Below are 25,871 nucleotides of genomic sequence, written 5' to 3'. Positions count from 1 at the left end.
CTATTTTACTGTCTACAATAGACGACTGCGATGCAAAATATTTTTGATATGCGCGGCTGACTGAAACGTCAACTAGTTGTTCATCTGCATCAACAGACGCAGTTAAAGCCTTCTGCATGTCATGCACCCTATAAACTCCGTCATGTTCTGGCAGTACAAAAGGCATTGCTCTATAAAGCAGTCACTGCAGTTAACATAACCGCTTTGAGCATCTGAGACGGCCAAAAAGTAAGTGCTGTCCTAGCTGCACAGTGGTCATTTGCTTTAAAAGGTTTGAAGGTTTGAAGGTTTATTTCCGCAACTGGGTGTTGCGAGGACAGCCAGGGAAAAAGCTGTATAGACAGCTTGAGAGGTCCTGGCTTCCTCTTACAGTGCAGCATTGACGGCGGCGGAATAGGACATCAAACAAATAGTAAGAAAAAACTCGTATGTTCTGTACATAGAATGACACATGTACGTTCAGTAAGCAGTACATTCTGCTTGTAAAAGAAAAAAGAACTGTATTAGGTCAAAGAGACTATAAAGGCAAACACAGGGAGGAGAAAATAAAGGACAGCAGAACTGACAGGTGCACTCAAAATGGTAATAGCAAGAAAAAAAAGAACTACACGAATATTTGGGGCAATTCTTTCAGAGAAATATTGGAGACATCAAGATTCTTGTGGCAGTACAACTGGTTCAGAAGTGTCGGTAAGGTATGCTGCAACATTTGTTTGCCATAGTTTGCACGGCATTTCTTAACATTCCAAGGCTCTGCTGCGCGGGTATCATACACAGTTCTGCTTTGCTCTAACCTAGCAAGTGTAAGTAAGAAGTCATCATTTTTCATTATGGCGAGTTTATATTTATAGCACAGCCTATAGTTATACATGGATTTCATTGGAATAACGTTGTGTCGGTGGAAAAGGCTCGCAGTGTGGAAGAAATACGGCACTTTACATGCAATGCGTATAATACGTTTTTGTAAGACAGTGAGTTTGTTAATATTTTCAGCTGTTGTTGTTGCCCACACCATACATCCGTAGCTGGCTATGGAAGAGAACAAAGAGTGATAAAGTAACATGTTGACTGACGTAGGAAAATTAAAGCAATGGCGGCGCATGATACCAACTGTTCTGGAAAGTTTCTGAACAACGTAATTAATATGGTCATTCCACGACATATCTGCTGCAAAGTAAACGCCCAGAGTTTTCACAGACTGCACAAATTCTATTCTGGTATTGTTTAATTCAATTAGAGGAAGTTCAAAGTGTTTGTGACGTGGGTGGAACATGACGGCTGCAGTTTTACTAACGTTAATTCTTAAGTGATTATCAGCAGTCCAAGTATTTATTTCTTTTAAGGTTTTATTAGCTCGATTTGCGAGATCAGCCGTTGAAGTACCCGAAAAAAACAGACTAGTGTCATCTGCATAAATTATGTACTTAGCAGTGCTATCGATGCGAACAATATCATTAATATAAAGAACAAAAAGAAACGGACCCAAAATGCTCCCTTGCGGAACGCCAGAAGCTACCGCTTTCAACTGGGAGCATTCACAAAATGCTCCCTTGCGGAACGCCAGAAGCTACCGCTTTCAACTGGGAGCATTCACCGGCAATACTAACAAACTGAGATCTATGTCGCAAGTATGAGGAAATCAGCATATGGGCTATGCCTCTAATACAGTAGTGGTCTAATTTTTTAAGCAGCAAAGAGTGATTAACAAGGTCAAACGCCTTTGAAAAATCTAAAAATAAACCAAGTACCATGTTTTTGGATTCAAAATGTTTTAGTATGAATTCTTTCTGAGCAAGGAGAGCTAACTCAGTCGATCTATTTTTACGAAACCCATATTGAGCGGTAGTGATAATGTTACATCTTTCAGTGAAGGAGGATAGCCGTTTAAGAATAACTTTTTCGAGGCCTTTGGAAAACACAGGTAAGATTGATATCGGGCGATAGTTTCCCATTTCATTTTTGTTTCCTTTTTTATACACTACTGTGACTTTTGCCCTTTGCATAAGACGCGGAAAAACACCGGAAACTAAGGATAGGTTGAAGATATGGGCGAGGGAAGGTGCAAGAATGTCGATAGTAAATTTTATGGGCTGTATCTGAAAACCTGACGCATCTGTAGCTTTACTATTATTAAGCGCTAAAAATTCTGTAATTACTTCATTTACTGTAACCGGTGTTAAAAATATTGTTTCACTATTTCTGGCACTCATATAGGAAAGATTTACGTCGCCGCTTGATGTGTCAGCAAAGGAAAGAAAGTAGTCATTAAAGGCATCTGCTAGATCAGAACCTTTTAATTCAATGCCTTCATGATTAATTTTTGTGGTCAGTTCGGAAGAATTACTGAAGATAGATTTTAAAACCTTCCAAACTTTTTCAGATTGTCTACCAGTTGAATTAAATCGGTTATAAATATATTGCTTTTTAGCGACGCGAAGTTGCTTTGTAACGAAGTTCCTAAATTTTTTGAATGTTTTCAGTGCTTCAGGACATCTACTTTGTAAAAAAAAAAGCTGCACTTGTAAGCAAACGCTAGCTCTTTTCTCATTTATATCACTAAGCAAAAAGTGCTCAGAACTGTGAGCATATATGCAGAAACCTTATACAGCTCAGCCTGCTAGCGAAAGCGCGTTCTAAAGAAGGATACCGGCCGACGCTCCGTAGCCCCGCATTTCAGCGCTTGCCCCAAGATGGCGCCCACGAAGGTCGTGTCTCCACCCTGTACGGCGCAGCGCTGGCATCGAGGCACCCTAATTTTTCTGGCTCCGTTTCCATTGCTTCTTTGTCTAGCTCGAGGCAGGCACTGCTCATAGTGTTTTGATTGTTCGGTGCCGCGACCGGACGTGTTCTGTGCTCTGCTAGTTATTCTTGACCACGTGCGCGGTGTTCGTGTTAAGAAAATTCCGAAGTACAGAACTCTGACTCTCTGCCAGAAAGTGTGTCTCATTGAGGAGGCTGAAAAATGTACGAACTCCAAAATGCAGCTGGGAGAAGCACAAGGTGCCTTTATCGACCCTTTCGACAAAAGTGAAGAATAAGGCAAAGATCCTCGAGGCCTACGGGAAGACGCATTCGACGAAGCGTACAAGGATTCATTTTCCTATGTACAGTCAACGACTGAATTTTCGGACATGCCCGATATTTCGGACGTCTTCACAGCACCGCCACGAGTCCCATAGAACCAATGTATAAAGACATCTGTAATTTCAGATGCTCAAACCGCCCGCCGTCCAATTTTTCGGACTTTTTGACACCACGGAAGGTCCTCGGAAGGTCTTTTGGCTCCTCGCACAGTGCTATTGCGAAGGAAATAGACTTGCAGCCGAAGCATATCACCGCTTTGAGCCACAACTAGCCGAATCTAGCCGTCACACACCGATTTGGTCTGGCCACACTGGCAATGTTCACCAGCCAGGCGCTTTGAGCCACAACTAGCCGAATCTAGCTGTCACACACCGAATTGGTCTGGCCACACTGGCTATGTTCACCAGCGCCGCCTCCGGAGTTTTCGAAGGCGCCGCGGCGCCGTTTCATTGTGCAGACCACATTTTGGCTAGTGTGGTGTGTTGTTTCGTTGCTGTGTGAAGTGTGTTCTGCGACGCTAGGCCTAGGTGCTTCGACGCTCATCAAGGAACTCCACTGTTCAAATGGGCATTGAGGATTTTAAGTTTAGTGATAGATGGTTGAGGAACTTTAGACATAGGAATGACCTCAAGTTCAAGAAGATATGCGGTGAGAGCGGCGCCGTCGACAGTGCAGTTATTGAGCAGTACCGCAATGGAAAACTTCAGGCTTTGTTGCAGCAGTTCTCTGCTGACGTTTTCAACTGCGACGAAACTGGTTTGTTTTATAAGATGTTGCCGGAAAGAACGTTCGCTTTTGCTGGTGACCCATGCCGTGGTGGCAGACATAGTAAAGAACGGCTGACCGTTCTCGTCGGCAGCAACATGTCTGACAGCGAGAAGCTTCCCATGTTAGTAATCGGGAAGTCGAGCCGAGATGCTTTAAAAGGGCAACCCTGCCAGTGTTGTACGAAGCCAACAAAAAAGCATGGGTGACTAAGCAGTTATTTGAAAGTTACGTCCGCAGATTAGACAGGAAGTTTGAACTTCAGAACAGACGTGTTGTGCTCTTCATTGACAACTTGATGCGTGCCCGCCCATGGACGACGTGATCAGCGAACTCCGCTATGCTGGAGTTTCCATACCCACGGAAATAACTTTTGAGCAGTTTGTTGAGGCTGACAACGAGCTCAACTTCTGCACAGAACTAACTGATGAGGAAAGAGTCCGTCAGGTTGTGGAGGATTTGGAAGACTCTGATGTTGAAAACGAGGAGCCAATGCCTGCGCTGCCTACGAGCGCCGAGTTGACGCGAGCGTTGTTGGCGCTTTCATCGGTCTACAGTGCTGACATGACCCTTGCTCAGATCGAGGCGAATATGATCGCATGCAAGCGGAACGCCATCCAAACAACAATCGGCAAGTTCTCCAAGCCACTGCAGCAATAACACCGGCTGCCCTGACGACACATACATAATAAACCGGCAGTCGGCTGCATACAGAGCTTTTGAATGTCTCTTTTCTTAGCCACTTCTCTGATGCTGTGGCAGGGTTTCGGAAGCCTGGTGCTTCGCCCTTGACCCTCTAGATCCGAGAAAAAAAGAAAAAAGGTGCGTTTTTTGCATGCATTCATTTTTTCGGACTGCGTGAATTTTCGGACGTTTTTAAGTTCCGTAGAGGGTCCGAAAAATCGGTCGCTAACTGTATCCGGACGTTGAAGGCGTCCTTATAAAGTGGCTTCAGCATGCAAATGCAGCACACCTGCCTGTGAATGGCACGCTGCGCGAAAAGGTCGATAAGCTTGCACTGCAGCTGGGCCATGAAGCATTTAAGTGCAGCAACGGCTGGTTTTCCAGATTTAAGGGGGGACGCGGGTCTTAGAACGGTCAAAAATGGCCAAAAATCGATGAAGCCTTCAAGCACTTGCTGTCAAATTATTAGCGTTGAATTCGATCAGGAAATGCGACAAAATTTGTTTTCAAAACGCCATGGGAGCCACGAAATGCCCCGAAAAGGGGAATTTAGTTCAAACTTCCTGCGCGCGCCATGGCTAAAGCAGTCGGCCGATCGCCGCCATCTTGGGCTCGTTTTGAAGCTATTTTCTTTGTACGCCTTTTGCTGCCTCTCAAAATGGCGTTGCTCAAAAAGAACAGCCACCATCGGCGCTTTTCTGAAGGCCGTTTCCGGGCCGCTGATTGGCTCGTGAGGCGCGCGCGTTTCAAACGTTACGTTCCTCGCCTCCCATTGGCTGGCGTGGCCGGCGCGTCATATGATGTGTTGACGCATCGTGTTTCCATCGGAGACGCTCGCCTGAAGAAGAAGACGCGTCAAGCGTCTTTCGACCGTCAACGAAACCGTCCATGGACCGCACGACCGAAGGATGACAGCACGTTACCAGGATCACCTGTTGCATCCGAAGCGGCCTGTTCTCTGCCTAACCAGCCTAGCTGCAGTACATCTGGCACCATCGAACCGTCAGCGGGCCCTTCTGGAGGCATCCAAGACGACCGCATCGACACAGTGTTCTATTCTGCTGATGAGTCTGCTGAGTGCGCGAGAAATGCTGCGGACGTGAAGGAACGTCTGGCGTCGCAGAGCGCAACAGAACGAAAGTTCAAGCTTTTGGACATTGAACTGGTAAGTGACAGCGGCAAGGAAAACGGCACAGAATTCATCATCGTGGACTTAGCCGTGGTGAACTCTTTCATTGGGCTTATGCTTTGCCCCGAGTGTGGCACGAAAAGCGCGACTTTACCAAAGTTGAGCAGACAGTATGGGCTATGTGATAAGCTCGTGCTCTCCTGTAACATGTGCGACTTGCGCGAGGAGCGTTTCTCATCTCCGAGGTTGGCCGGCGCTAGTGATGTGAAGATAACGGCTTTCGAGGTGAACGTGCACGCAATGAAAGCCATTCACAGCATCGGGAAAGGAGCAACAGCCCTGTCGGAGTTTTTCACCGCAATGAAGATATCGCACCGTGGCTTGCACCACAAGACCTACCAGGGCTATATGAAGATGATGGCAGAAGCCTGCACAGCGACCGCTACCGAGTGCGAGGCCGCTAGCGTTGCCTGCGTCAAGGAGTTGTATGCGGAGTTCGGCAACGCGCCAGGAAACATCAACGTAATCTACGACAGCACCTGGCTAACTCGTGGACACAGCTCCTACATCTGTGTGGGGTGCACAGTTGAGATGCACACTGGTCTTGTAATAGACCACGCTGTGCTTTCCAACTTTTGCCTCGGCTGCACAAAAGGGCCCAAAGAGAATGAACAACGACATGCAGCCTGGCTGGCTCCACTGTGCCAGAAAAACATTGACTGCAAGGCTGGCCAGATGGAAGTCAAAGCAGCCCTGCGCTTGTTTCAGCGGTCGTTCGAAAAACACAAGCTGCGGTACACGACAATGCTGTCTGATGGGGATAGTCGGACACACCATGCTCTGACTGAAGATGCAGTACAGTTAAAACTCGATTTAACGAAGTTGAGGGGAGCCGTGAATTATTTCGTTAAATCGAGAACTTCGTTAAATTGAATGAGGCATTTCTTGGGCACATAATTCGGTACATTCGATTATATGGTATGGCGGCATCCAGAAAGCTACCGCAGCATCATATTTGTGAAGCGTAAATGCTCCCAAAATGAAACTGCGGACCGCGGAAACGACCTACGCATATGAAAAGAAACAAGAAAAATTCTTACTCAACAAGAAAGGCCCGAGGGGACTACAAATTTATTTTCCGCCAAAGAAGTCGGTGATCTTTGCCTGCGTGCGCTTTGTGAGCAACGGCCGCACCGATTTCTCGTAGGTCTGAAGTGCATCCAGCGCGTCTTCCGTCCCCTCGTGTGCGGCAAAATGTCGCAGCAGACCGAGAGCATCCATCACCTGACCTGGTGTCAGCACGGGAGCTTCGGCACCTGCAGGGTCGTCGGCAGCGTCTTCAGCCGTCACTCCCTCCACGCTTCCTACAAGCCGCAACATATCGGCATCAGTCAAAACTTCCGTTGTGACTGCGTTTGCGTCGGCGTTCACGTAGTCTGAGAAACTTATGCCTGTGGGCACTTCATCCAGTGAGCGAAGGTGTTCCCAGGCATCTTCATCCTCGTGCACGGCGCTCGCGCAGTCCGGACCAGCTTCGGCAGTTTCAGGGCCTAGTGTACCAAAACCGGCAGTCCTGAAGCAGTTGACAATTATCGACGGCCTCAATGCTCTCCAAGCCGCCGCCACCATCTCAACCGCCATAAAATTATCTATTTTCGTCTCGCGCTTCAGCTCCATGTTGAGGAGAACTCTGTCGACGACTCGACGCTTGTATGCGCACTTGACGCTATTAATTATCCCTTGATCCAAGGGCTGAACCACGGACGTTGCGTTTGGGGGGAAGTAGCGGAGCTCCACGCTGGTGAGCTCGACCTCTGCAACGTAGTGGGGCGTGCATTTATCCAGCAACAGGCACACTTTCCTTTTCTGGCGACACATGTCGCTGTCAAATTCCTTCAGCCATGTAGCGAAAATGGCATGCGACATCCAAGCCTTTGAATTGGCAACGTACTTCACAGGAAGCTTTTTGGTGCCTTTAAAACAGCGCGGCCTCGCACTCTTTCCGATGACAAGCGGGTCTCGTTTGTTGGTGCCGTCCATGTTGACGCACAGCAAAAGAGTCAGCCTTTGTTTGCTGTGTTTGCTGCCGTGGCACACCTGCCCCTTCAGGGCGAGTGTTTTTTTAGGCAGCATTTGGTAGAATAGACCGCTCTCGTCGGCGTTGTAGACGTTGCTGGGGGCATATTTTCCCAGAATGTTGGGCACGTTTTCAGACTGCCAGTCGCCGACTACAGCCATGCTTACGCTGCTCGCTTCACCACTGAGCACTTTCCCGACGATGCCGTGTCGTTCATTGAAGCGCGACAGCCAGCCGGGACTTGCCTTGAACTCGTTGTCGCCCAGCAAGCACGCGAAAGAGCGAGCTTTTTGTTGGAGCAGGTCTCCACTCACGGGAATATTCTTCGCCCACAAATCCATAAACAAGGCAAAGAGGGCCGCTTCCATTTTGCTTTGAGGAGTAGTCTTCAGCGGTTTTTTTTGCGCGAGAGATTCCCCGACGAAGTGGCGTGGAGGATGTCATCTTTCCCTTTCAATATTGTGGAGAGAGTACTCGCTGGAATGCCATGTGCTGCAGCCACGTCATATTTCTTCTGTCCACTTGTCAAAGCACGAATTATGTCCGCTTTCTCGTCCAGGGTAAGCCTTTTTCGTTTCTTGCAGGGCTCCATCTGCTAGTCAGGAGGGTTAGCGGCGCGCTTGCTCGCACACACCACGTCCACGTTCACGATAGTAAGGCTAGACTGATGGAGGCCTAACAAGCTGAGCTTGACAAAGACGTGCGTTCAAAGGCACGGGGAAATATCCGCACAAGAGCGAACACAGAGCACAACACACACAAAAAAAACACGCAAACTGCAACAGCGCCATCTATGAAATGTGGCACGAAACTTTTTTACTGCTGGCGCCGTCTCGTGAGCTCGACTCAAAATTAAAACTCGTTTTGCGCCGCGCAGTTTGAAAAAAGCGGCGGGCCGAAGATGCTCCGCGCTGTTACCGCTGACTCGCAATCAATAAATTTTGGGGTGCTGCGTACAAAAAAGGTTCGTTAAATCGGGACAGATCACGAAATCGGTTTCGTTATTTCGGGTTAGTCAAAGCATTGAACCCTATGGGCGTCTGAGGGGGAATTAGGATACCTTCATTAAATCGGGATTTTCGTTAAATCGGGTTTCGTTAAATCGAGTTTTGACTGTATATGGCTTTATAAAAGTGGAAAACAAGGACTGCATCAACCATGTACACAAACGCAAGCTTGCGCACCCTTGTCGACAAGAAAAAAGCCCAAGGTGAGCCACTTGGTGGGAAAGGAAGGCTCACACAAGAAAAGATAAAAAAGATCACCAGTTATTACGGCTACGCCTTACGGAGCCACAGACACAATGAGCCAGGCATGCAAAAAGCAGTCCTGGCCACACTGCAGCACATGTCGTCCACAGATGAGGCACCAAGACATGACCTCTGCCCTGAAGGCCCAGACTCATGGTGTAAATATAACAGGGCCATGGCTATGAATGAGGAACCGCCGCCACACAAAAACAGCCTGCCTAGCTTTGTTTGCGAGGCATTGGAGCCTGTGTTTAGGAGGCTGAGTGATGCTGCCCTGTTGCAGCGATGGGATCACACAGAACTCCAATGAAAGCCTGCATGCCATGATTTGGGAGCAGGTCCCAAAGAATCAGCACTGAACGAGCAGTGGCTGAGGCTATCAGCCGCTTTAACCAAGGTCTCATGAGAAGCAGCACACAAATTGCTGAGAAGCCCGGCTACAGTGCTGGAAGTTGCTTGGAGCGCCGCAGCCTCGAGAAGGACAAAAGCAGGCTGCAGAAGGCTCAAAGGGAGCACCTCGACAGTAGTGCTGCCAAGGCGAGGTTTGCTAAGCGACACAAGCTAGCAAAGGAACCTGCATACAGCCCTGGTCTGCTGTAGAGCAGTTTCTCGCTGGGACAGTCACCAGCCATCTGAATAAACATGACGCTATGTTTCAACCTAAACCTTGTGTGAGTTTATTTGTCTATGGAAGGACTACTTTATTACACAATTTGAGCATTTCTTTAGCTTGAAGGGCACTGAAACAGGCACGTCAAGTGCTAAATTCAGTTTTTCTTGCAGATCCTACGCGTAGGTACATGGCTTTATGGCATGCTTTTGCCAGTTTTTTGAGAAGCTACAGTCACATATTTAGTACTGAAGAGCAGAGCTACACAATTATGCTATTAACATTGCTGTACCTGCATTCTAGCAAAAGTTACAGTTGTCTATAACTTCAAATGCATTTTTCTCAGTTTGATGTTTTTGGACATCGCACTCAGCCTTACGGGGCTTTTTTCTATGTTGTCGTTAAGTGACAATAACAAATATGATATCACTGTAATTGTACTGAAAAGATCTAGGGAGTGATGCTACTTATATCACTCTAGCATTATTTTGCTAATTACAAATTAGGATAGTGATGAGAGAAAATTTGAGCAAAATTATTCACAGTAAATGGTGATCCAGTTTCTTGCCCATAAATTGCTTTCAAACGAATAAAGATAGCATCACCCCCTAGAGCATGTCTTTGGCATTGAGGCCACACACTTTCTTTTTGTATTTAAGAGACAAAATTTCTATGAAGCCCCATAAGAAATGCCCATTAATTTTTTTTTAAACATTAACATTTCTTGAACCGCTACAGCTATCAAAAATCTAATTGCAGATTTGAAATCAGCATGAAAAACGTATCAATAGTGTGAAGTTTCATGCAGATTGGGTCAAGAATTTAAAAAAAAAACATTTTAAGACCCACATCCCCCTTAAAGACAGCAATAACCTCACGTTCGTGACAGTGTGCGGCGAAAGCGGGAGCGTCGACACCAATGTTGTCGAGAATTGGAAAAAGCATACATTGGCTCCGTTGCTTCAGCAGTACGCGGAGGACGATACTTACAACTTGGATGAGGCCGCATTGTTTTATAAAATGCTGCCAACGACGACGTTTGCCCCAAAGGATGCGGCAGTCACGGGAAAAAGCAACCGAAAGACAGAATAACCGTTATGTTTGGCACAAATATGTCCGGCAGTCACAAACTCCCGCTGCTGATCATCGGAAAAGCCTTGGTGCCTCAAGAACGCACGACTTCCTCCTAAGGATGACGTGCTGTATAGAAGTAACAAAAAAGGCTTGGATGACAGCAGCACTGTTCGAGGAGTACGTGAGGCACCTTGACCGTAAGTTTGCTGCTGTGGGACAAAAAGTTGATTTTGTCATTGACCACGCCGACATCCAGAACTTGACAACAGTCAGTTAGGCTTGTCTTCCTGCCGCCAAATGTTACAGCTGCAGCGCAGCCTATGGACCAAGGCGTTATTTTGCAAGCGAGGAAAATTTATCGCTGCAAACAAACAGTATTGAACAGTATTGAAACAGCATGGAAGTATCCCTCTTCCAACCAGTCACTACGAGCAAGCTCAAGGCAGCAATGCCGAGATTGAATTCAGCGCCAGGACCCGATGGCTTGACGGCTAACTCCCGAATGCAGAAATCTAACTTCACTCGAACTTGACTTCCATCGGTCTCAAGGCAGCTCCATCCTGTTTCATAAACCAAACTCGACTTGAAAGGCGACTTGCGATCGACTTGGCTCGATCTCATTCGGTCCAACTTTCAAGTTGGCTTAGGGGCTAGCTTGACGCTGACTTCGTCGTTCTTTCCAACATGGCCGCCTACCGAACGGACGTCGCGCGGAGAGTAGCTGCGTTCGAGTTCGCTTGCCACACCATGGACGTTGCGTTTTCAGAGGCCCATCGGTTGCCGAAGATCCCCCGGCCAGCGTTATGCGATCGGGGGAACCCCATGGAGCTGTACAACGACGAGCAGTTCCTCGCCCGCTATCGCTTCTCGAAGAGCGCCGTGCGGGAGCTGCTCACCTTGCTGCCTCTGCGCGAAAGTCCCGACAACTGGGGACAGCCGGTGCCTCCGATGCTGCAGCTGCTCCTGGCGCTAAGATTTTACGGGGCCAGCACGTTTCAGACTGTGACGGGGGATCTGGTGCGGATCTCGCAGTCTACAGTGTGCCACGCAGTTGGCAAGGTCACCTTGCTGATTGCCCAGCACTTGCGCCCGATGTTTGTGCACTTTCCAGCCGTCTCGCAGCTGGGAAATCTGATGCGGGACTTTTACGACATCGCCGAATTCCCTGGTGTAACCGGCTGCATTGATTGCACCCATGTCTGTATCAACAGCCCTGGAGGCGCAGATGTGGAAGTGTACCGAAACCGCAAGGGCTATTTCTCCATCAATGTGCCAGGTGAGCAATGAAAATTGAAGTTCTCTGAACAGTTACGACTGTTCAGCTCACGCGTATTCATTCGTGCAGTGCACGTGCTGTCATTTTTCTTCTATCCCCGCGGTGCTACGAACGTACTACAATCACAAACATGCTTGCCCGAAAGACGCGGGTTCAATCCTGCTACAGCGTCACTACGGCGTCTCTCCTAGGCTGAATCGCTTTGGGACGTTAAAAAACTTCGAAAACAAAAGTATGCTCACGTCGAGCGCTGGCAGATAGCGAAATATGTCTCTTTGGAATATGCGATCGAGGTCGAGCATTTTCTTTTGAAGAAAATACTGCGTTATAATGTAGCACCGTTCTCCATGAACAGAAACACTGTACGTCGTTATTCCTTTTTTTTTTGCTTGGTTGCGCATGAAAGCGGGTTTCGCGATTGTTCAGAACTGCGCGTTCTTAGCGATAGGCTGTCGTATCAACAGTTGCATTACGAGTTGAAGAAATAGAAGGCGCCATGTGTCTGCTTGCTTTTCCTGATTGGTCTTATTGCTGGTTTTGTACAGGCTGTCAGCGGACCCCAGCTGCAGTTCTTTGACATTGTTGCCAACTGGCCAGGCTCCGTCCATGACAGTCGGATATTTGACAATTCTTGCCTGCGGGTACTGTACGAGGAAAGTCGGGTGCCTGGAGTCCTGCTGGGGGATGCTGGCTACGCATGCCACCCTTTCCTCATGACTAGGGCCCGGAACTTTAGGCATTTGCCTAAACATGCCTATAAATGCCTAAACGAGGGATTTTCGCACTTGCCTGCCTTTTTGTCATTTTTTAGGAAGTACTACCTATTTAACCGTAGTTTTTGCCTATAAATGCCTAAATCCGGCATATCGGTCCTCGGTGCTGTTTTTCAATTTTGAGACATCTGTCTAAGTATGATGTAAGGCGCGTGCCAATGCAGTCAGGAAAGGCGCGGGTCTCGGCGAACGTTTTCTCGAATAGTACTTAGAACGTAGTGTAACGAAGTGTTTTTCTCTAAGTGTAGCAAGAGGCGGGTTTGGAAAGAGACCTGACATACATTATTGCAAACTACTCATCATTGACGGAAAGGATCACAAAGTTGGAAAAGGCTGGACTCTGAATAGATGAATCATTGAAGGTAGTGGCAGAAGTACCAGCAGCACTTGGGGACTGGAAGGAAACGGCGCTACTGCTTCTACGAAGATGCAACAATTGGTAGAAAAAATTGATGCGTAGAAACAGTTTCCCAAATCAGAGACTTTCTACGCGGAGACGATATGGCCACATCACCTGAAGGCCTGAGCCCTTATGAACACTCATGTTTTAGGCTCGCGCCACTAACTTCATGTGATGTCGAAAGAAGCCTTTCAAAGTACAAAGCTATGCTTAGCGAAATTGAAGGAGCTTCAAGTTCGAAAACCTGAGAATGCACTTTATTGCTTCAGTTGAGAACTGCGTACGCTCCATGCTTGACTGGCAAATCTTGTACTTATGAATAAAGAGTATTATTCAAAGCGCCTATTTCTGCTTTTCAGCGCCTATTTCAGTATTATTTAGAGCCTAGATGCCTGCCTATTTCGGGGTTCTTTAGTGCCTAAATTTCCGGGCCCTACTCATGACACTGCTGTCGGACCCTGGCCCAGCAAATTCGCCGCAAGGAAGGTTAGTTAATGTGTTGCCATTGTCATTGCATGACAAAGTTCAATCATCCCGCAGAGGCACCTTGAGTCTCAAGGTGATGGTGTTTGGTGCCACCACACATCTCAGTTGTCCACACATTAATCATGTGCCCGAGATTGGAAACAGAAAGACGACAGCACTTCCCAGAACTATACACATTCCAAATACCAATGCACCCCTCTTTATTCTTAGGTGATGCTTGCATGTTTTCTTTGGATATGGTTCTTAAATTTTTAGCTCATGTAGGCTTTTCACAAGATATCTCTTATTCCAAGTAACCTCAGCCCCTCCTCATTGCTGAGCAGAAGGCTGAGCTTAGCCTTAACTGTCAGATGCCTTGCCCTTCTTGCTGGATAGGACTGTGGCTGAGGCTACCTGGCTTCATATTTTACATACCGCAATTCTTGCCACAATTTTTAGGCGCTATACCTCACTTAAGGCCATTCCACCTGACTTTACACCCTCCGGACGCACTATAATCATGCGCATACTCGCTACTCTTTTAGGCCCTATACACCCTGTTTTGCTTTTAACACGTGTACATATTTTAACCTCAGCCAGACAAAGACGCTCTTTGGCCGTAGATGCCCTTGCCCCAAAAAAAACTGATCATCATCACAAAGTTCGACCACACTTTCTAGCTGTGGCATTAAACCAACTCAATATTCCTTTATCCGTGGAGGTACCAGAAAGCCCACATCAAGACCCGTAATGTGGTCGAGCGAGCCTTCGGTGTCTGGAAGCGGCGCTTCCCTTGTTTGGATATGGGGCTCCAGCACAAGGCGAAACAAGCTGCAGTAATAATCACTGCCTGTGCAGCACTGCATAACTTTGCGTGCTCGAGGAAGGAGCCGCAGCCTCCTATTCGGACTGCTCCCGCCCAGAGTGCTCCACTCGAGCGCACCAGCACGACAGCAGCAAGGCGGCCGCAGCACCTGCCACCTGCTGATGCTGTCACCGACAGCTTATCAGGAATGCAGGCACGACGGGTGCTTATCCAGAAGAGCTTCACTTAGGTAAATATAACAGAGAAAGGCGGGCTAGTTGGCGACTATTACTAGAATGTATCTTGGGACCGTGCAAAAAGACAGAGCGTGGCACTTCAACTGAGTTTATTACACAGGTGCGTCACATTTATACATTCATCGCAATCACAAACTAACCTAACAAGCGACCATCACGACACTGTTGTGCTGCCGTGTGCGGTACAGCATATTATCCAGACATGCAAACTATTCACCACACAAGTGCATGGAGGTTTTGCTGACACAAGAGCTGGATTCCTTCTTAATACAGTAGGCTTCGTACGCTTCTCTATTTACTTTAAATTCAAACTTTTTTAAGATGAGGCGGGCAACCACGGCAGTGGCGACAATAGTTCGCCACATGCCCACCCGCCGCCAATGCGCCAACTCCTGCGTGGTGCTCCTGAAGTCTGACGTTTATACAATTTCCAGTTTGTCCATTGTAGCTTTTGCGAGGAAGATTGTGGTATTAAGCACGCAGACAGATTCACCCCGTGCATGAGCGGGGTCGTTTATCGAATGAATACCCCTGTCCTGTGGCAAAAGCTACATTGGACAAACTGGAGACTTCAGGAGCACCACGTAGGAGTAGACGCATTGGCGGGGGGATGGGCATGTGGCCGACCATTGTTGTCACTGCCGTGGTTGCACGCCACGGTTCCACGAAACGACAGTCTTAAAAAAATTTGCATCTAAACTGAGTTGAGAATTGTATGAAGCTTAATGTATTAAGAAAGAATCTGGCTCTTGTGTCAGCAAAACCTCGGTTGACTTGATAAACAGTTTGCATATCTGGATAACATGCTGTCGCGCACAAGGCAACGCACCAGTGTCATGTGATGGTGGTTTGCTAAGTTTTGAGATGGATGTATAAATGTGACGCACCTGTGTAATAAACTCAGTTGAAGTTCCACGCTCTGTCTTGCTGGTCTCTTCCTCGTCCGTTGTCTTTTTGCTCAGCCCCAAGATACATCCTAATCCCATAGGTAAGAAATACACGATTCGCTACATTCTCTCATGCATATTCAATCAAGCATGTTTATAATGCACAGCTGCTCATGCTACCCATATCCCTACTTTTGTGCAGGAACTAAGAAATGCTACAATTTTTTCTCAGCTTGGGAATCTTTTCAGTTGCGAGCTTGTTGCACTAACAGGGTGCTACTCTTCAAGTTCAGGGTCCTGCATTTGTTGCTATGGCGTTCTGTTTCAAATGCTATTTTTCAAGAACGCTGTATTGCTCTTGCAGGAGGTGAATACCACTGCGTCCGTCCACTCTTGTCACTACATGGACGTGGAGGCTGCCTGGAAAAGCTCTTGTCTGTGACCCTGCTGCTAAGGATATTAGTGGAGCTCAGTTCATTGTTTTAAGAACTGCTGCCTCGGTGTCTTTGCTTACACACATTTGGTTTGGTTTGTGGTGGTTTTAATGTCCCAAGGCGACTCAGGCTATGAGAGACGCCGTAGTGGAGGGCTCCGGAAATGTCGACCACCTGGGGTTCTTCAACGTGCCCTGACAGCACACAGTACACGGGCCTCTAGAATTTCGCTGGGATCCAACCCGCGTCTTTCGGGTCAGCAGCCGAGCGCCATAACCACTCAGCCACCGCAGTGGGGCAGATCAGTTTGTGTTATCACTTCAAAGTTGTGTATTTTGCCTTTTCAAGGGATGTGTGTTACGAATCAGCTGTTAAATGGCGCACTTTTTTTTTGGCTAGTGTAGAGTTCAAAAGAAGCGATGAGTGTATTGTTTTTATTTGGTTTGGATTGAAGATGGTGTAGAACAGCCAATCCTTCAGCTGTTAAACTGGAGCCTTCTCTTCAGGGAACTAATGCGCGAGCGGTTGGTAGTGTATTGTCGCTCTCTCTTGTCTGTGTCCAAAGTGGGAGTTCGTTGGTAGTGGTCATGGTATGGCGCAAAAGGTTGATTCTTTTGGTCTGAAATGTGCTTCCCAACATGATTCATACACCTCTTCTAGCTCAGTCTCTTGCGACAAAGGTGCATAACGGGCAGCAACTAGCACTGAGAAAGAAGTAAAGTCTACTGCAGCATATGTGCCTAGAGGAGTGCAGGCATTGCTGTGTCATGGTGAAACGCACCAAAATACAGTTTGCGACCCGTGAGCATTTTGAATTTCCGAGTGTAAAGGTAATGGTAGTACAGTGAAAGCTCGTTAATTCGACCCCCGTTAATTCGGAAAATCGGATAATTCGACACGCACGCGAGGTCCCTACAATTATACATAGGAGTCTATGGGGCGAAACTCTCGTTAATCCGAACAAATTTTGCCGTGCGTCGGTTAATTCGACTTCACTCCGCAGCCCGCCAAGCCGGTGTGTCGAGAGCAAAAAGAAAAAACAAAAACACTGCCGGGGCTACTGTACGGCTGATAGGCCATCTGTATGGTCATCGCAGTCAGCAGCGTGAGCGAGGGAAGCGAGGTTAGCGAGGTTAGCGGCGGCGGCTGAAGCGGCTGGCGTCTTTTTTTTTTTTGTGCTTCGCAGCAGTCGTGTTGGTGTCGTCCACTTAAGCCTATCGACAGCAAGTCTCCTTTTGGCGTGTGTCGTCGTTTCCACATGTTCTTGCTGCTGAGATCACGGTTATTTAACCATAAGGCGGGGCCTTTATTTGTAATTGCACGCTTTGTCAGCGTCTTTATTGGGCTGCTTGCTGTTGCTGTTTTGTTGCGACTGAGAGAAAGGTGAAAGGAAATTGCACGGGCCTGCCTACTGGCTCAGCCGAGCAACCACCGCTGCCTAGTGCAGATACAGGAGAGTTAGAAGATCAGAGGAAAGATAAAGAGAAAAGATAAGACGGGCGTCGCAGCAGCAACCGCGAGGCGGACGCTGGCTGAAAGAACAGATAAGCGGCCGAAGCCGCGCTCGCTTCACCTCCTCCCCGCGTTGCTTTCGTGTGGGTAGCGCGCAGTGCCTGCGCGCCTCGCCTTTGTGTCCTGTTAGCTGACCGAGGATGTAATAAGTGACAGGCGCTGACAACGACGATTCGTCGGAAGGTGACGATTGTGAGCAGTTGTCCCAAATGCCGAAGTGCACGGTGAAAGAAGCCGCAGAAGCCTTGTCCGTGCGGGAGGACTTCTGTGAAAAAATCCCTGACTGTGCGTGTGCCGCGCAGCACCTGGCAGCTGTTAGAGCTATCGTAGTCGCTCAAATGCGCTCGAAAAAAGCAGGCAACGATAACAGATTTCTTTGCCAAATAAAGGTTGCGGCAAACATTGTTTTTTTTGTTGTTCATTCGATAATTCGACATTCGGATAATTCGACAATTTTTCGCGGTCCCGTCAGTGTCGAATTAACGAGCTTTTACTGAACTCCTGTAGCTCTTGCAGAAGCTACACAATCTGTCTGCAAGTAGTTGCACTCAACAGTCTGTTCTTGAGCCAAATGCACCTGATGTTTGTTAGCTGCCTTGACCTATGTCACAGTCATGGTGGACCACTGAAAAAAAATTTATGACCCCTGTAGTCTTTGCGACATTTTGTTTTGTGGTTCAATGAACAGTTGGTGATATGACTAGGTAGTTAGTTCTAGCTTGGAAGTGTTTTAGTGAAATTATTCACATGCAAACATGTAGCCTAGTGTTTTTTTTTTATTTGTACCTGCAGGTACTCGTTCGCTGCAGTTGCGCCCACCTTCTTGGAATAGTACCGATTCCACTCGACGAGAACTTCCATCTCTTGAAATTGTTACAGGCTTTGGGGGTTCAAAATAGCAGAACATGAGTGCCATCAGCAAGTGCTTGGTGACGTATGCTTCTTTTAAGTCTTTTCCGTGCTTTGTGCAGGTTGTCGCAGGAATGTGGTGCCCATGTTTTCAAGGATTAAATTACTTCAGCATAGTGGCATTGCACTGACTCGAGCTCTGGGCCAACCTAGTAGAGAGCATAGGAGGAACCGCGTTCTTTAAGGGTTTAGGTTTTTGTGTAGGAGGCCTTAGGTTAGACGACACAGCATAGATAATAGAACTAGGAGAGAGCACTGTTGGCCTTTGTGCACTTATGGTGTTGACTCTTCCATGAGCAGAGATTGTTGCGACTTTTCATACATGGAACCTTTGCCAGTGTGGCCTCAATTTTCCCTACCAATTGGTTTTGCAAGCCGTGCCAGGGGAGGATTTTCGTTCCAAGAGCAGCCAGATTTGTAGCATACAGCAGTGCATACTTCCGCGAATTACTGTTTGAATACAAAGACCCACAAGCACCATGTAGCCATAGCAGCAGCAGGAGGAGTACCATGCCTCCCACTGAGTCATGTACTTAAAACCATACGGGTGCCAATGAAGTGACGTTATGAGGATTTGCCACATACTATTCGTGCAAGCATTCAGACAGCATTCCAGTTTCTTTCACTTGTAGGCAGCAAAACAAAAGCTAGCTTGACTACAAAACTGAATGGTTCCTTCCTGTCCAGTGTTTCGTGCACATAGCATCAGTAGAAGCCTGTTAGTAAGATGTGCAAGCTTGGACAGGTTTGTACAGCAGTTGACTGACAGATGGCGTACATAGACATTTTGGTATGACAAGCTGTGTTGTTCAGCCTCCCCCTTGTTTCGCATTTTTTCTTTTTTGCAATGGGAACTGCACAAAAAAATTCTGTTGTGTTGTCGCACATACAGTCAGCTTCTGGAGAGGGCGCTAAAATACGAGTTTGAGAGCATTTTCTCTAGCTAAAAATTTTATCACACAGTGTTCCGGCCATGCAAGTGAATATCTTTTCTTGTCAAAACTTTCATTCTCAAAAGCGCAGGGCAAAATTTTCTGAGAATAAGCTTAGGGGCGTCATTTTTCAAAGCTGAAGAGCAGTGCCTCTACTAGACATGTAGCATCCTGCTAAATAATTTACAGATTTTTAAGGCACAGTAGTTGTTTTTATGGATTTGGTACGAGAGATGGGACTATCAGCCATCTTAACAGTAGGCACATTCTCATGAGATTGCCTTTCAGAAGTATACTTATGTAGAAATAAAACTACTTCTTGGCTGTGCAGCTCTTCATCTTTAATTTTCTGTTCCCCCACTTTTAAATCGCAGCTTGCACACTATTTGCCTCGTGGCTATCGTATAGGTTGGAAGGAACCATAAGGTCATCCCAGGTTTCTTATCTCGATTTCTTTATTGTGCAGGTGAACATCGGCAGTGGGGTGATGGTCGAAAAGGACACTCTACAAAGACTCCACTCGCACTGTCGTGGTGCCCTGACAAAGTTCGCGAGGGCACTGATGCGTGTCCTTTTTACGAAAGAAGAGATGGAGGGCAAGTCGCTGTACGGGAAAAGGTGCAATGTAAATAAGGGTGCCCCACCCAAAGAGGCACTGGACCCAGTGCGTGCCGACGTCCTCATTTGTAAGTACTGCCCTGAGAGCTGAGCACAAAGCCAGCATCGATTTGTTCCTGATTTGGTTACATGCAGCCGCACTAGGATCGCATGGTGAAGGTTTTTTTAAGTGTTTTCAGTGCGTTCCAGCTAGTTTAAATTGAAATAGCTGTGGAACGCATTAAGCTGGTTAGACACTGTGGGGTACAGTCGTGCTCAGTATGACTTGGAACGCTTGAGCGTGTGGCCGCAATGCTTCCTGGATGCATGGTGAGGTCAGCATGCAGAGCGCTTAAATCCTGCTGCTTGAAGCAGCATGATTGTTCTATTGTGATATTCAGCTCCTGCGCCAGCATCATCTAAATACTTTTCTTGTTTTAGCATCGTCTAAATACTTTGTGTTCCTTTCGGGCAGTGCTGTGCATTGAAGCATTGCGGCCACACGCTCTCACATTGCGAGTCATATTGAGTGTGATAGTACATATAATATGTTTTAGGAATGCTTGCAATCAAAACAAGAAACGAACACAAAGAAAAAGAACACAAGGCAAGAGAGATGTGCACTGACTACCAGCTGATTTTATTGGACAGAATTCCCAATTGAATAGCATGATAAATGTATCACTTTTTTAAGTACCGTATATTGCCGCGCATAAGTCGACGTTTTTTCTTTAAATGTCCTTCCAAAGTTGGGGAGTCAACTGATAATCGGAGTCTTAAAGCCGGCCTATATGCGGGGTCAAAAGTAATTTCGACCAAGTCACAGATAATATCACGCCCCGTGTGCACGTAATTCCATAATACTTGTCAGACACGGTGCGAAAGTGGATTTGCTTAAAAAAATTTTGAATGTAATTGAGATATGCACCAAAGGTTTGTTTTAATACGATAGCAACTTGTTATCAACAAACCGTGGGCGTTCCACGGAAAAACAGCCAAAGCTGGGCGCGCTGGCAATGTTCAATACAAATGGGCGGCTACAAATCCAATCCAATCCAAAAGTAGACCACACGTGACCAGTCACATGAGCCAAGAAGCATTTTCGCGTGTTGTTGTGTGCCTTTCGCCATTTCTGCACGTCGTTTTCCATGAGCAGCATCTCGGCGCCGCTTCCGACGACCAGCGGGAGCAGTGGCTCATAAGATGATGATTGCGACTGTGTCCTCACAAGCGACGACGAGTCAGAGATGTCTCGTGAAGGAATAAATGTTTTTTTGTGACTCGGCTTTCTGAAAAACTTTTTGGGCGAGCTAGGACCGCAGGGTGCGGCAGCGTCGACCTAAATTCAGAGCCTAACTTTTTTTTTGCACAAAGGGGGTGGCGAGTTGGGGGGTCAACTTATCACCGGAGTCGACTTATAATCGGCAATATATGGTAGTCACTGAGACGCAAAGAATGCATTCAGGAATTAATCGGAGCCCTTGGCAACCACAAAGAACAAGAGCAGGAAAGCGGAGGAAGGTAACCAGCTATCCGACATCAAAAAGCAGATGGACTGGAGAGCCATGACGCAGCAAATAACATGAATGTGATGCAAGTTGTATTGGAAGATGTGTCAGTAAGGCCGTAGCAAAAGCACAGCAGAAGTAAAAGTGGCTTAATTTACTGACACATCTTTCAGTCCTCCCTGTTTCACATACTGTCCCATTACTGATTGTGTGCATCTGTATGTGATTGCCAAGGGTTTCGATGGGCTCCTTAGTGTATTTCTTCTGCGTGTGTCGGTGAATGCTTGAAAAGAAAGAAGTGAAGTGTCTATCATGTGCTACGGGGTTTCCATTCGGCAGCAGTGCGCGTCTTGCCACGTTCACTAATCTTCCTGCACTTTGCAGCCAAAGTATCCGGCATTTCATCGACGCAAGTACCCTAAAGCAGCTGTTCGTCGCCGGAAGCCAAGCCACGCATCTGATTCAGCACCTTACGGGATTGCGGACCTATCGGAGCTCTGCGCCTGCGCTGACGGTTGACCCGCCACCTGGGATCATCGACAAATAGCTGGAGCACAACTGACGGGGTTTCCATTCGGCAGCAGTGCGTGTCTTGCCACGTTCACTAATCTTCCTGCACTTTGCAGCCAAAGTATCCGGCATTTCATCGACGCAAGTACCCTAAAGCAGCTGTTCGTCGCCGGAAGCCAAGCCACGCATCTGATTCAGCACCTTACGGGATTGCGGACCTATCGGAGCTCTGCGTCTGCGCTGACGGTTGACCCGCCACCTGGGATCATCGACAAATAGCTGGAGCACAACTGACGGGGTTTCCATTCGGCAGCAGTGCGCGTCTTGCCACGTTCACTAATCTTCCTGCACTTTGCAGCCAAAGTATCCGGCATTTCATCGACGCAAGTACCCTAAAGCAGCTGTTCGTCGCCGGAAGCCAAGCCACGCATCTGATTCAGCACCTTACGGGATTGCGGACCTATCGGAGCTCTGCGTCTGCGCTGACGGTTGACCCGCCACCTGGGATCATCGACAAATAGCTGGAGCACAACTGACGGGGTTTCCATTCGGCAGCAGTGCGTGTCTTGCCACGTTCACTAATCTTCCTGCACTTTGCAGCCAAAGTATCCGGCATTTCATCGACGCAAGTACCCTAAAGCAGCTGTTCGTCGCCGGAAGCCAAGCCACGCATCTGATTCAGCACCTTACGGGATTGCGGACCTATCGGAGCTCTGCGTCTGCGCTGACGGTTGACCCGCCACCTGGGATCATCGACAAATAGCTGGAGCACAACTGACGGGGTTTCCATTCGGCAGCAGTGCGCGTCTTGCCACGTTCACTAATCTTCCTGCACTTTGCAGCCAAAGTATCCGGCATTTCATCGACGCAAGTACCCTAAAGCAGCTGTTCGTCGCCAGAAGCCAAGCCACGCATCTGATTCAGCACCTTACGGGATTGCGGACCTATCGGAGCTCTGCGTCTGCGCTGACGGTTGACCCGCCACCTGGGATCATCGACAAATAGCTGGAGCACAACTGACGGGGTTTCCATTCGGCAGCAGTGCGTGTCTTGCCACGTTCACTAATCTTCCTGCACTTTGCAGCCAAAGTATCCGGCATTTCATCGACGCAAGTACCCTAAAGCAGCTGTTCGTCGCCGGAAGCCAAGCCACGCATCTGATTCAGCACCTTACGGGATTGCGGACCTATCGGAGCTCTGCGCCTGCGCTGACGGTTGACCCGCCACCTGGGATCATCGACAAATAGCTGGAGCACAACTGACGGGGTTTCCATTCGGCAGCAGTGCGTGTCTTGCCACGTTCACTAATCTTCCTGCACTTTGCAGCCAAAGTATCCGGCATTTCATCGACGCAAGTACCCTAAAGCAGCTGTTCGTCGCCGGAAGCCAAGCCACGCATCTGATTCAGCACCTTACGGGATTGCGGACCTATCGGAGCTCTGCGTCTGCGCTGACGGTTGACCCGCCACCTGGGATCATCGACAAATAGCTGGAGCACAACTGACGGGGTTTCCATTCGGCAGCAGTGCGCGTCTTGCCACGTTCACTAATCTTCCTGCACTTTGCAGGTAAGCAACAAACATTTGGTACGCTCTCTGTTCTCGCGTTGTTGTATTTTTGCACTGCTGCCGAAGGGTTTATAGTCTATTGCTGAAGTTTTGTATGTGTGCATGCTGGTTTGTGCGTGTGGTGTGGAATAATGACTGGTCGCAACACACGAGGTACTAAGGCTAAAGAAGACGATGGTAAAGAAATTTGTGAGGATAGCGACTTGAGATCTGAGCTAGACGACTTCCAAAAAGAAGTTCTAGCTCAATTTCAATCCTTGCAATCGAGCATCAAATTTTGCAGTGACTCCTGTGACGATATGAATGTAACAAACAAAGAAGTGAAAGTGCTAATCAAAGAAATCAAGACATTGAAAGAAACCAACAAAGCACTGAAAGATGATAACCGCAAGCTAGTTGAGCGTGTAGAGCAGCTTGAGCAGTACTCCCGCTCGAACAATCTGGAAATTAAGGGTGCGCCATCTGATCTTGAACCCAGCGATGTTGTCATTAAGCTAGCCGAGGCGGTGGGTGAACCGATTTCGTTAAACGACATTGACACGTGTCACAGAGTACCCAGGTACAACTCAAGTGAAACAAACATTATTGTGCGTTTCATGCGTCGCGGCAAAAGAAACAGTGTACTAGCAAAGGCAAAGAAAAACCGGGTCACAACAGCAACGTTCGGATGCGAAACACCCAACGCAGTATTCATAAATGAGCACCTCACCCGTTGCAACAAGCAGCTACTCGGGGCTACAATCAGAAAGAAAAAGCAAGTTGGATGGAAGTACGCATGGTGCAGAGACGGAAAAAATTTTGCGCGCAAGGAAGATGGCTCGTCTGTGATCTATATCGCATCAATGAGTGACCTAGATAACATGACTAGCGATGATGGGACCACGTAGTCATATCTGAACCAATGAGCCAAAGTACGCAGAAACATGAAATTTCATGCCAGTCAAGCCCGACTGCCTCAAAAGCCTGAAACCTGAAGGCACATTGTCTTTTCTTCACCTAAATTCCCGTTCGCTGGAAAATAAGCACGATGACTTTGAACTGCTACTCAATTCCGTGGATATCAAGTTTGATGCTGTTATGGTATCTGAAACTTGGTACACTGAAGCCTCCTGTACCTTTGATCATTCTGATTATAAAAGCTTTGCGCTTTGTCGTCCGCAGAAAAGGGGTGGTGGTTTGCTGCTCCTTTTAAAACACTGTTTTAACGCGCATATTGTTGAAGAATTTTCTGCGTCAAATGAGAACTATGAGGCACTGACTGTTCGAGATGGCTGTAGATTTTTCACCGTGATTTATCGCCCACCGCATGCAAACATCACCGTTTTTCTGCAATTTCTTGAGCAGCTTTTTGACTTCATATCTTTAAACAAGTATTTCTTATTTCTTAGTGGGGACGTTAACATTGACCTGACTGTCTCTTCCAGCTATCGAACTGGTCTGTTATCAGTTTTCGATGCATATGGTTTCGTCAACCTCATCAATGAGCCTACACGTATTACATCATCTTCGCAAACTCTAATTGATATCTTTGTTACCAATATCGACAAGCCTTCAACTTCTGGCACCCTTGTGTGGGACATTAGTGATCACTTGCCTATTTTCGCATTTATTCAAGATAGAACAGCACCACAGATAGAAAACTCATCTACATGGTTTTTTCAAAAGATCACTAATGCTTCTTTAAACAGTTTTCGTGCTGATATTCAGGCCCACAACTGGGCTCTTGTTCTTAAAAATACTGATGTTGATTCCATGTATGACGCTTTCCTGTCAAATATTACAGACATATTGCCACACTCTACCAGCGCCCCCGTGCGGTTTGTCTTCGACCTTTGTCGCGCGCCGGACTTCGTCCTCTTCTGCTCGGTGCTAGGGTCGGCCGGCTGTGCTCCGCCCAGTGTGCTCGCCAGGGACAGAACGTTCTACCGGCGCCCGTGACATTTTGGTGCAGCTGCGGGGTACGATCCATGTACGAAGAGGTCCCAGGAACCTCCAGCGCTCCGCCACACCCCCTGGACACGACACCTGTCCACAAGTCAAGCCGCCGCTTGAAAGGCTTAGCTCCCGAGTACAAACCCCTCACCGCGCCATCCCGCACGATGACCTCTACGGTGGCCAGCCAGACCTTCCAGCCATCTGTGAGTTCGCCACCGCTACTTCTTCATACGCCTCGCACGCCTGCGTCGTTTCATGGTGACAAGTTTGAGGATGTGGAGGACTGGTTGGACGGGTATGACAGGGTTGCTGAATTTAATCTGTGGGACGAAGACCGCAAGCTTCGGAACGTTTACTTTGCCCTCCAGGACGCCGCCAAGACGTGGTTCGAAAACCACGAGTCCGCCATCCACACCTGGCAAGACTTCCG

The sequence above is a fragment of the Amblyomma mixtum genome, chromosome 4 (genome assembly GCF_055824585.1).
Source record: "Amblyomma mixtum isolate Tamu chromosome 4, ASM5582458v1, whole genome shotgun sequence".
NCBI classification, from domain to species: Eukaryota; Metazoa; Arthropoda; class Arachnida; order Ixodida; family Ixodidae; genus Amblyomma; species Amblyomma mixtum.
This window is presented reverse-complemented; position numbering follows the sequence as displayed.